Source organism: Dipodomys spectabilis, unplaced genomic scaffold (genome assembly GCF_019054845.1).
Source record: "Dipodomys spectabilis isolate Male_0828 unplaced genomic scaffold, ASM1905484v1 ptg000327l, whole genome shotgun sequence".
Taxonomy (NCBI): Eukaryota; Metazoa; Chordata; class Mammalia; order Rodentia; family Heteromyidae; genus Dipodomys; species Dipodomys spectabilis.
Window position 1 is genome coordinate 3,210,025 of NW_024871004.1, and position 13,197 is coordinate 3,223,221.

Here is a 13,197-nt window from a genome sequence, read left to right on the forward strand (position 1 = left end):
CTGAAGTTTCTGGAAAGTGGAACCATCTGAAAAATATTTGAGCTCTGTAGGGGACTCAATTTTAATCTAGTGAGAATTATTTTATATTTCTATCTTTTAGAACTGTAAAATGATAAATACAGATTATTCAAGCCAATTAACTTGTAGAAATATTTTACAGCAGATTTGGTTTTGTAAGCTAACTCAACTACAGCCTTTTCCTGATGCAACTACAAGGATACCACATGTCCTAGTTTCTGAGAATAAGAAAAAGTTGCCACCAGCTTTGTACACTTGTATGATGTACATACTACTAAGGCCTTGCATTAATGAAGTCTTGAAATTCTAAATAATATTTAAATAAGAAGTTCTCTATCTTCATTTTCACATTTGGGAATCACTAAGTACCAAAGTTATGTAGAAGGCTAGGGTAAGAATATAGAAATGAAATCTGTCTTCTAATATTACAAAGATGATTCATGTCACTTTGATATACAGTTTGTAAGGTAATAAAAAATAAGGTAAAACGGAAACAGTAAGTCAATTTTCTATCTTTCCTAACTTTCCAACAGAAATTAGAGAATACAGTAAAAATACAGCAATCTCAGGATGCTATAGGATGTTATAGGATCACTAAATGGTGAAAAAAAAGTTAACAAAAATGAGTCCTATGGAACAATGGGAAACAAAATCTATACCTACAGATTGTGATAGAGCTAGAAAATAGTTTCTACTATGCTAAGTCTTTATATTTTAGGTTTGTTTACACAGCAACTTTCTTCTTTAAAAAATGACTCTATTAATACTCAAGTGTTCGCAGCTTATAACCCAAGCATGATACTAAGAGTAACCAAGGCTACTTGTATTGCTATAGCTGATAAAGAAGAATGATCGTGGGGAATAGTCAAACAATCTTGAAATTTTTCATACCTTTCCTCTTCTCCAACATTAGAAGTACTGGTCTAGACATGTAAAATTTTAATAAAGTATTTTTTATATTTTTTATTGTTCACACTAAAGCAAATACACTTTTCCTCTTTGCAAGTCTGACTTTGAACGAGTCAGACTCTCACCATTATTTTATAGACAAATGTTTACTGCTTTGGCTTAGGTGTTTTCGTGCCATTGCGTGTTGCTCTCTATTATTTTGGCAACTTCATAGAAAAACAAGATAAATCCATGGTGCTTATATTGGATTGTTCAAAGTCAAGCTGTCTTCAGTTTTCTGTTCCCTTCTTCACTGCTAATTAAACTTTAATTATTGCTCTTTAAATGATAACAAAAATGTGATACTTTAATGTATATTCTCTTTGAAACTGTTGATTACAGGAGTGTCTGCAATTGTTTCATAATTGTTTTCAAATATTTTCCTTGGCTATTTTCATTATTGTCTTTGTTCCTGTCTTCTAATCAGGAACATAAGTTTACACAAAAGATCTTCCTAAGTAGTAGGATGTCAGGCAGAAAAAAATAGATGTATATTTAATGTTTGCATCTCTTAAGAGACTGAAAAGCTCAGAAGACATTTTGTTATTACTAGTACGGTTAAGATGACTTGAATGTTTTGGTTCTTTAAGTGAAATGCATGTACAATGTTACACTTGTTCCAAAAAATGACTATGGTTTATTCTTTTCTGCTTCAATGAGATGAAACCTCTTACAAGGTTGAAGGGCATATTTATTTTAGTGTAGAAGGATTAATGTTAGAAAGTCAAGGGAGCACTGCCTATCACATATCAGTTAATTATACTTATGGCACATAAGTATATAAACACACAAATATGAATTGAGTGAGAAATGTGTGATTTACACAATTGATTCAATGACAACTAATAGCAGAAAACACTTCACTACATTTATATAAAGTATTATATCTAGTGAGGCTTTAAACTTTTTATAATATATATTTTAACATTTATGCCAAAATATTTGTTTGTATGTAACTGTTTATTTTTAGTTTTTGTTGATCATTGAGCTTGAAATCTTGACCTGGACGATGTCTGTCAGGTCTTCAGCTCAAGACTAGTGCTCTACCACTTGAGCCACAGCCAGTTTTCTGGTGGGTCATTGGAGATAAGAGTCTCACAGACTTTCCAGCCAAGGCTGGATTTGAAATATGATTCTCACCTTTCACGCTCCTTAGTAGCTAGGGTTACAAGCATGAGCCATTGGCGCCTAGCTACATAATTATTTTTTACACATTTATGAAGTACGGAGTGGTAATCCCATTCATTTATATCTTGCTCAATGATCAAGCTACATCATATCCATTAATTTCTGCATGTAACATTTCTTTATAGTGAGAATGCTCAAAAACTTATCTTCTGGCTATGATGAAATATGTATTCTTAACTATAATCACTTTGCTTCTTGTAGTATAAAATTAATATATTTACTTTTAGTAATGGAAGTCTGCTAATTAAAGTTGTATAAAACATGAATTGTAAAGTGAAAGAAATTCATAGTTACATTACTTGTTTAAAGAAAATGATTTTGCATTTTTTTCAATTATATTTCTTTGGAATGTGTAATATTCATTGATTTAACTTAAAATTGATAACAATTACATTATATCAAGTTGATTCAAACTTGTATTTGAAAATTGCACTCTTAACACAAATATACTTCTACTTTCTTCTAACACATAATTAAAATAACAGTATAGGAAAGTTTGGTGTTAGCTGTTCATGTGTAGAATCATAGAAACTCAGGAGGCTAAGACCTGAATATTTTAGTTCAATATCAGTTGAAACTGACAAAAATGTGAAAACTTATCTCCAATTATGTAGAAGGAAACAGAAGGTGAAGATGTGGCTCAAGGAATAGCGTGTCATTAGCCATGAGCAAAAAATACAACAGAAACCATTAAACATTGAGTTCAAGCCCTAAAAATTTCATATACACATAAGACAACAACAAAAAAGTAGTATGAACATCAATAATAAATACAAAATAGTAGAAAGATCATGAGAAACGTTGTGTGAACATCTGGAAGTCAGAAATCATTTGACAGAATTTTGATTCATGAGAAGTAAAAGTCACAGTATAATTTGAACAATCTCATTGTAGTCTTTTTTGTTGAAACCTGGCTATTGGGTAACATGTGAAAGAACAGATTGGATTACCTGATATAGCAGACATTACCTGTAACTATACACCATCCCACTCTGCAAAAATCTAAAATCGTGCTTGCTAATTTAAAAAGAACCCCATGCTAGAGACTTTTTGGTCCACACAGACTGGGGTCCTCATTCTGAGGCTTCAGACCAGTCCTTTTTAAAATAACCACTCCTGTTTTGCTCCCCTTCCCTGCTGCAGCTATACCTTACTAAGCTGGCACCAAGCCACTCCCTAGAATTGGGTAAGAGCATTTGCTGATGATCTTCCAACTTCTCTCTGTGGTTCTGGATAGCCAGACACTTGTAGCTAAGATGGATTACTTTGATGTCCAGGTTGTCTCAAACTGGAGATAAACATGTAATGGATATGTCAACCTGAGTTAGTTTCAAACTATGATCTTCAGATCTGAGCCGCTATGCTCAGCCCAGTATTTCCTGTAAGTTACTTAATCTTTCTGACACTCAGTTTCTTCCTGTGTGGAAAGTGAAAAGAATTACTTGTGGACCTTAGAATCCAGTGGGAGTTATGACTGGCTGCAGGAAATAAAAGTGTTCAGGATGTGCGGACATTCCTGGAAATTAATTCCAGGAATTGGAAACAAGAGGGATTTTTGTGTTCTTGTTTATCCTTTTATGGTCATTGAAGGAGCCACAGAAATTCAAGGAGAACAGGGAAACAAATGCAGCCGTTGTACTCTGTCGATATTATATTTACAATGAGCTATACTTGTGGATAGGGACAGGAGGGAAAATCAGAGAGAGAACAAAGTTATGAGATTGTCAAACAAGAAGTGAACTCATTAGCGACTTATAAAATGGTGATCTGTATGTACACTACCTTAACAAAAACCATTTGAAAAATCCAGGTTGATGATTCTCTCTGCCAATTTTTGTAGAGGCCCTTAAGACTCAGGCTCACCTGGAGTTGTTGAAGGTCACATTATATGATAATTAATGTAGAGACAGAATCTCTTAAGAAATGTTATGAAAAGTATTTCATTCTTAGTACCTCTTTCTCTTTGAGTGGCAATTCTATATGTTGTTGTCAAAGCTAAATTTTTTCTTTTTGTTTTTAGTACTTGTCAGGTGTTGAATCCTTCTTAAAGCTTTGTGACAAAGGTCTGCTATATCTTGGCATCCTGTCCCTAAATAAAATAGTATTTAATCTTTGAAATTAATGTACTTGAGTATGAGTTTTATTTATTGATTTAATTTGTCGGTGGTGGTGAACTCGGCCTGGTTGCCATCCCTCAGCTCTTCAGCTCAAGACTAGTGCTCTACCACTTGAGCCACAGTACCACTTCTACCTTTTTCTGCTTAGGTGTTGCTGAGGAATCAAACCCAGGGTCTCGTGCATTCAAGGTAAGCTGTCTACAACTGAGCCACCTTCTCAGCCCCTTTGAGTGGTATGTTTGTGCACGGGTCTATCAAGCAAATCTATTGAGCAAATGTATTCATTTGCCACTAGACATATTCAAAATTATGAATTATCTGATATTTTAATGAATAAAACTGTTATCATTGATACTAGGAAGTGTTTGTCTCCCCATGCTAAAAACGGAGGAGAGTATTTTAAACTAAAACTACAAAAGAAATTTTAAGATCTTGTTGCTAACAAATGTTTCCAGGTGTTATTACATTAAACAGAAAATTCAAAATGTGTTTTCTTCATGAATACAGAGATCAAAGGTCTTATAATTCTTATTTCAAGATGCAATTAAAGGGGAAAAACAGTCAGGAGGTAAAATTTATATTGAATGTTAATAGTTAAAGATGAAAAGAAGATCCTAGATGACAAACTAAAGACAAAACAATATCAGAGCACTATATGCTCAATATTAAATAAGAAGTTTTAATTGAAAAATTGAGCTGGAATGTGCACATCAGGCAAAAACAAGAAATTAGAGCCTACAACCAACAAAGAAAGACCATAATGCATATCTCAGAAAAAGGAAAAAAGTTCCTTGTCCTTGATTTCAATGATACATATAACCCCCCAACACACACACACACACAGATGAATGTATGCAACAGCTCAACTTACATCCGTTCAACATGAATCAAAAATCTTCCTATAATATTTGGAACTTTAATAGTTTCTAGTCTTGGGAATAATTGATATCAGATGCATAAGAAATATTTTCTGAATAACACTATGTTATGTAAATGAGAATTTATGATAGTTATATCTCTGAATCTCGAAAGAATTAAACAAGAGACAATACAAATTTGGGACAATATTTCTACCAGCTATTCTGCAAAGGTTTAATAAGAAGTTATGAGATCCAATATTAAATACCAAATTAATACATTAATACATGTGTAAGTGAAGTGAAAGACAGTGATCAGAGACCTATGCTGCCTCAAATTCTCAGCAGGCTGCACACTATGACACCTTTGATTCTGCTGTGCCAGGCCCACAGTTCTTTTCCTCAGAGCAGTGGCCCTGCTGGGGTTGGGGATGGGGGCTGTGTGGAGAGTGAGGAGGCCACAGGGGAGGCCGAGCTTTGGTTGGGGCTGAGGGCGGTGGGGAGATGATGGTGGGGAGGCCCTGATGGAGGCTGTGAAGGGAGGAAGAGGCAGCAGCAGCCCTAAAGGCAGCTGGGTTCTGGGCAGTGTCTGTGAGGTGTGGAATTTGGGTGGATTTGCTAGGGCCTGTTTGCTTGGTGAGGAGAGGAAGAAGTCTCGAGTCCCACCCAAACATACAATGAAAAATGAGACAACCAATGGCTGAAGAATTACAAGAACAAAGGCAGGGACTTATAGGTAACCTCTACGGGCAGTGAGGGCAGCAAGGCTGGGCCTGTGGATGTCATGCATCTCTCGATGCCCTTGGAAGTGAGGGCCAGCTCTGCTGTGGGCTAGGCCTCGCTCTTGCCTTGAAGCAGGCACCAGGAATTGTCAGCACAGCCTCAGCCTGCTCCATGGAGCTGGCCTTTTGTGAGTGCTGTAGCCTGGGCAGCTGCTAGGAGGCTATACACAGCAGGGCAGAGGAAGCATGACTGGTAGGCTCTGCTCCAGCCCAGCCAAGCTCAGGGCCACTTGGGAAGTTCCAGCTCTGGATCAGGACCAGGCACTGCTCCCCGGCCAAGTAGGGCCTCTGGGGACCTGTGCAATGGCCGCCACGTGTGGGTTGTGAACCTCCTTAGAATGGCCGAGGAGTCTCAATGGAGAAGTGCATTTGCTTCTGTGCCTCTCCCATCTTCTGGATTCCTGGCTCTCCTCCTGCCTCCTGCCATGTCCAACCACAGGAGTCGACTTCTCCACGCCACTGAGAGGCCATCCCAGAAATGCTCACAGGGCTTTCTAGGCTGCTTCACCATGCATGCAGGGCTCACAGGGTGCCATCCTCCAGGCAAAGCGTACCCCCATTTCAGCTTGGCCACCCCTGCCTAGAGGACCACGAACTGCATTCTTATAAGGAAAGCCAGGGGTACACAAGGCTATTCTACAGTCAAAGGCATCCTTTCCTTCCTCCTGCTCAGGTGTGGAGCAGCTGTGGAGCCAACTGCAACATCATGTTTCATTTTCTAAAAAGAAGAGGAAAAAAGCTTCATTGTCCCAGAAACAGCTGCCCTGGGGTTCTCTGTGTACATTAGTCTTTTGCTTAGATAAGGATCCCCAAAGACCACCAGGGAGCCAGTTCTCATGCGACCACATTAGAGTCATTTATTGTAAGCTCGAGCCTAGGCTCACAACTGTCACCATTGCAGTGGGTCAGCGTTGACAGCCCCGACCCTTCAGTTAACTGGGTAATCTTATAACAATCTTATCGGCTAGCGAGTGAAGGCTAAGCAATAATTTGTGGAGGAGATGGGAAAAAAACAAACCGTTTAAATAGGGATACAGGCAGACCCATTGCAACAATGAGATGTACAAATTCTTATGGAGAAAAACAAACATTACAACTTTGGTGGGGGAGAGGGGGGAGGAGGATTCGATGGAGGGGCGGGGGAAGGATGGGAAGGGATGGGAGGGGGAAACAAAGGAGGAGGCTACAATGCTTGATAAGAAATGTACTCATTATCTTGCCCATGTAATTGTAACCCCTCTGTACAGCATTTTCACAATAAAAAAGGAAAAAAAATAAAAAATTAAAAAATATCGGTAGCTTTAGGTACTTCATGTCATCCACTGATCGCTATTGCTAGGGGAGTTATGGGCAGAACGTTATTGTGACATTTCACGGTTTTCCAGGAACCTGAATTCTACCTTTCAGTAAAAGTTTACTTACAATGGGTACTTTCAGTAAAGGTCTTCAGAATGGATACTTTCGGAGTATTCAGAGTCTAAGTCTAGAATGCCTGTACTTTGGCAAAGGCCTCTCACTAGGGGTGTGTGTGTGTGTGTGTGTGTGTTTGTGTGTGTGTTTGTTGTGAGAGAGACAGACACAGCTGAGGATTGGGGTAAAATACTCCTTCCAATTAGCATTGAGTTTTGGTATCTATTGTTTGTCCCACCTCCCCAATTTTGAGATCCAAAGTTGCCCTACTTTTATCCTTTGATCTTCTTGATATTCAGATACCTAAGGTCAGCTTATGAACTTCAACATTTGCTTCATGAAGGTGATGCCTTTCTTCTAAATTTTATGAAGCCTTATGCTCTCTTTAAATGCAGTTTGTGCTGTGTTAGTGGTTTTAGTTAGCCCAGACTGTGGTGGCTCAGGCTGTGCCTGTTAATTCTGAGATTAGTTTAGGCCAATATTAGATACTATACTTTCAGTATATCAGTGAAAGAAGTTCAGCATCTTTATTGAAACAATTTCCTGACTGTAAATACAAACAAAAACATGCAGTGATATAAATTTACAATCTGTTGTTTTTAGTTAATTGTGCACCACTGTAGAAAAAAATCTTTTTACTAACTAAAATGAGTATTTGTAATGGGAAAAAATCAAACGTTATAAATCTTAAAAATTGATCAAATGCTAAAAGAAAAGGAAAGACGCTAATCAGGAATGAAGTACAAATGTAAGTTTTTAATAAATAAATGAAATGTTTGAGATTCATATCCACATAGCAAATACAAAAGAAAATAAAGGGGAAAGTCACTGAGATCCTATCTTACACACCAGAATAGCTATCACCACTCAAATAAATAAACGGCTGGAGAGGTTGAAATAAATGAGGAACTATATTTGGTTTTGTGGCATTGTAAACTAGTGCAACCCATAGGGATATCTTAATGGAAGTTTACACACTACCAAAAAGACAGATATGTTGATGACCTTTACCGCAATTGGATACATATTGAAGGAATATAAATCAACATGAACATCCATGTTCATGGCAGCAATATTCATAGCAACCAAGCTGTGTAATCAACCTAGATGCACCAGAAAGAGGAAATGAAGAAAATGTGCTATTCATAGCTATAAACATGTTCTGGTATATGAGAAGTGAATGTTTCCACTGTATCATTGCTAAATATTTTGAATATATACCTAATCTTACTTTCACTAGGTTTTGTGGCATTGTGTTTTTGCTTTAATGAGGAATGTCCATATTGATTTTCAGACCAGTTGCAATAGGTTGAAGATATCCTATAATATGTGGATATTAGATCAAAATTTAAATATATCAATGAATACATAGAGGACCATCATATATAGTTTATAATTTGAAGCAATTTTAAGAAGAAAACATTTGGGGAAAAAGACAATGTTAGAAGCTTAACAAATACACAGAATGGAAAAATACAAAAAAATGTGCAACTAATTACTGTTAATAGTAAAACATTTTCCTCAAGTTTTAACAAAAATATTAAAATAATACTTAATAACATCAAATAAATATGCCATGATAGAAAATTTACCATAGACATATACTTCCACATAATTTATTTTATTTGATAACAAATGGATTAGAAGAAAGTGTAATTACATGTCTGAGGATGCTAACACTTTCAAGTGTCATTGACTGAATCCAGCAAAGGAAAGTAACAGAGAAGTAGAGAGTAAGAACAACCTGGGCTATGGATAAAGATACCCAGTAGAACTTTGTGAGGAAAGAATGTGCTCCATTTTCCTGATCAAAATAGAGCTAGGACAGCTAACTTTTGACAGAACACTTGTAATGTAGAGTAGTGGAGTTACTAATTTAGGTAGTAATTTATTACTTTTATTCCCTAATCTTATGATGTGATTCCCAAATGATGTGAGTGATCCTAGATTTTCTTTTTTTTTCCTTTTTTTTTTGGTCCCATCGTGGGGCCTGAACTCGGCCTGGGCACTGTCCCTCAGCTCTTCAACTCAAGGATAGCATTCTACCACTTGAACCACAGCACCACTTCCAGCTTTTTTCTTTTTGCTTATGTGGTGCTGAGGAATCGAACCCAGGGCCTGAGGCATGCAAGACAAGCGTTCTACCACTGAACCACCTTCCCAGCCTCCTGATCCTAGATTTTCTGAGCCCTTTTTTCACCCAAAGTTTCTAATTCCTCACCCTGCCAGTGGTTCTTCTGCTACTCTGATTTTCCTTTGTTTCTGAACTAAACGCCTGTAACCTTTTGGTTCATGAGAAAGAGCTGGAGAAATATGAGCATGGCTTAGAGTCTGAGCTAACATCCACTCCAGCTTGGAGGATCTGGTAAAGGACTTCCAACTGGGTCTCAGAATCAGCTATTAATTGGCCTCTTTGGAAATGAAAAAACTCACTCCCTCAGGCAGAATCTGTCATTCCTTGACTTTCTCTGAAGAAATTTGATACTAGGGCACAATTAAGAGAATGAGCTTTTCCATTGTCAGAAGGAACAGGTTGAAAACTAAAAGTGGCCTCAGGTCCCAAAGGGCCAGTCAGAAGCCAAGAGATCATACTTTCCTCCTCATCAGGGACCTTCTGGTAGGAATAGAGTCTGAGCAAAATCTAAGATGGAGATAAACTGAGTCTGGGCCTAATGAGGACACAAAAGAATGACCCTCTCTTTGACTACAAGGAAGTTGTGTAGTGAGACATGATAACTTCCTTCATATAAGAAAATTCACTAGGTAAGTTATCTCACTGCCACTTTGCAGGATGTCAGTTTCCCCAAAGGAGAGGTTGTTAAATGCTGTGACTGCCAGTTTGCTCTCTAGGCTGTTGTCTCTCTCACCCCTTCTCATGTCAGGAATGCATTTCTTCTTTCAGGCACTCAACTACTTGTCCTGACTCCTAGGCAGGAATACTGTAGGCTATTCTTTGGCTAACCTCTTGCATTTGAGGTAGAATTGGCCCAGGCTCTGCTCATGCCAAGAGGTAGATGCAAGAGGTGAATATAAGCTCAGATTTGTACAGAGCAACAATCATATTGAAAAAATTAAATTAAATTAATAGTTGAGTAATTTAGGATTTATAGCAACAAAATTTAGGTAATTATTAGTAATACATCTAGAATCATGGATTAGGAAGAGAACCGTGAAGTAGGTTCAGGATACAATAGAAAAGACACACTATAGCCATAACAGGAGATGAGAGTATGAAGGAACTATTGGAATAGGTCCATTTACTATCTTAGGTGTGACCTTGGATAGGAGGCTTTTAGAATAATATGTAAAAGAGAGGGTCTTGCTGGGCACTGGTGGCTCTCACATCTGTAATCCTAGCTACCCGGGAGGCTGAGATCTGAGTATTATGATTCAAAGCAAGCCCAGGCAGAAAAAGCCAGAAGTGGTGCTTTGGTTCAAGTGGTAGAGCACGAGCCTTGAGCTCAGGGACAATGCCTAGGCCCTGAGTGCAAGCTTTCGGATCAGCAAAACAACAAGAAACAATAATGATAAAAGAAATAAAAGAAGGACTTAAAGATATGCGATGGAATGATGATCATGTGTAAATGTTTAGAAAACATAAAAGGAGATAAAATTTGGAGCAAAATGATATCTATTTTTTACTAATCAAGGATGCAAAGCAAATGCCAAATTCCTCTTCTCAAAAACTTCCAAACTTGGGCTGGGAATATGATTCAGTGGTAGAGTGCTTGCCTTGCATGCATGAGGCCGTGGGTTCAAATCTTCAGTGCCACATAAGCAGAAAAAGCCAGAAGTGCTGCTATGGCTCGAGTGGTAGAGAACTACCCTTGAATTGAAGAGGTGAGGGACAGTCCTCAGCCCCACAGTTCAGGCCCCTTGTCCAGCCTAAATAAAAACAAAAAAAAAAAAAAAAAAACAAAAGAAAAACCTTCCAAACTTATCTTTTCTCATAATTGAAGAGAGGGTCCTTTTACAGAAATTCTCCTTATCTAGCTCAAGGTCATCAGAACTTCAGTAGACTTTTCCTGTTGAGAAGTAATGCACCTAACTCTACTGAACCTAATCATGGCTAGGAAAGGACATCGATATGTTTGTTGTATTTTTCCTTATAAATATATAATACTGTCAGGTATTATATAATATAATTATAATATAATATAATTTATTATGCATAATATGTTATATAATAAATATTATAATATAGAATATATTATACATTGTATAGTATATTAAATATATTATAACATGTATTATGTATTAACAGACTTCCTAATTTTAGATGTAGGAACAGGCAACATATTGAAAGAAAAATGTTTGAATCTCTGAGTTATTTCTCTACCACAGGACAATACCAGGTTTCATTCTTATTACCCAAAGAGCAGCATAGGAAAGCAATGCCCATGGATGTGGTTCTCTGGATTTTGGAAATTGGGATCATATATATATATATATATGAAATATCGTTTAATAATAGTGAATATGTAAAACTATAACAACAGATAAATAAGTGAACACCTATGTTCACACACTCCCAGTCACTTTCATGTATAAGAATTTCTTTTCTATGCTCCTATTCACCTACACAGAGAGTACATGAGTTGCACTTGTATTGTCCTGGAAGTTCTTTATCAGAATACTGTAGCTTCATATCATTTGTTACCTAAGTAGCCAGATGTTATGTATTCAATAACAAAACTGTTACAGGCAAAAGTATCCACCCTGACACACAGAGGAACTTGGATTTCAGAAATGCCACAAATATGTGGGAGGTACAGCAGTATTTTTCAAAATTGAATAGATTACATATTTATTAGAAAGCTTGTAAGAAAAACCTTCAGTGTAGGATGATACACTTGAAGAAAACTACAGTTTAAATTACATATAGCTGGGTGCTGCAATAGACAATAAATAAGAATAAAAAAATTAAATTACATATGACATCAAATTACAAAGGTCCAGGGCATTTCCCTACTCTTGAGAACTAGAGTAATCCATATTAAAAATAAATAAATGAAAAGACGAATGTTTTATACCAAATTTCAAAACATACTATATGTTATACAAAGGAAATGAAATAAGCATGCATTTTACAGTCTAGTAACATCATATGGTATGAAGAATCTGATTAACTGATTCATAAAAATCAATTCAATGCAGTTAAATCATCCAATATCCCAACTGTCAACTTAGCAGAATACTTTCAATCTATGGTGTCTATTTTGCATATTATCCAGCTCTATCCATCCCATAATGGCAGAAGGCTCTTCCTGAGAAAGTCCAGAGAAAGTCCGTCTACTGTGAGTGCTGAATGTAAACCTGTTCCCATTCTCTTTTATTTGGGCATGTGATATACTGACTGTTAACTTGCCAAAGGCACAATTTGGGCAGGTTTCCAGTAATGATATTTTAGCTCTCAGAAAAAAAGGGAAATTGAAGACAGAGGGAAAATCTACCAGATCCCTGAAAGATTTCTATCATTGTGCTAAACCTGTAGCTTTCTACTGACACTTGAACAAGCTACAGTAATTGAAACTCCAACCACATGTCCAAAAAGTGGCTTTCCAAATATTGGCCTATTTTCACTTTGGTAAATCAAGACACACTATTGTGGCCGCGTTTTACTTAAACTATCAGCTATGGTTGGCCCGAAGGATAGTTGAACTTACCAATTTCTTAAATATTAGGTCATCACACAATCACTTCATAGCCCTTAAACATTAAAAATACCTACCTATATGAGTCTGCATTACATACTTTTTACTGTTTTTCTTCATTTGTCATGTTTCACATGTTGGTGTATCCCAGGTCTTAGCTCTATAATATTCCTTCTCATGGTTGTTACCATTGAGTACAGTGATTATTTCTGTATTTTTTCTC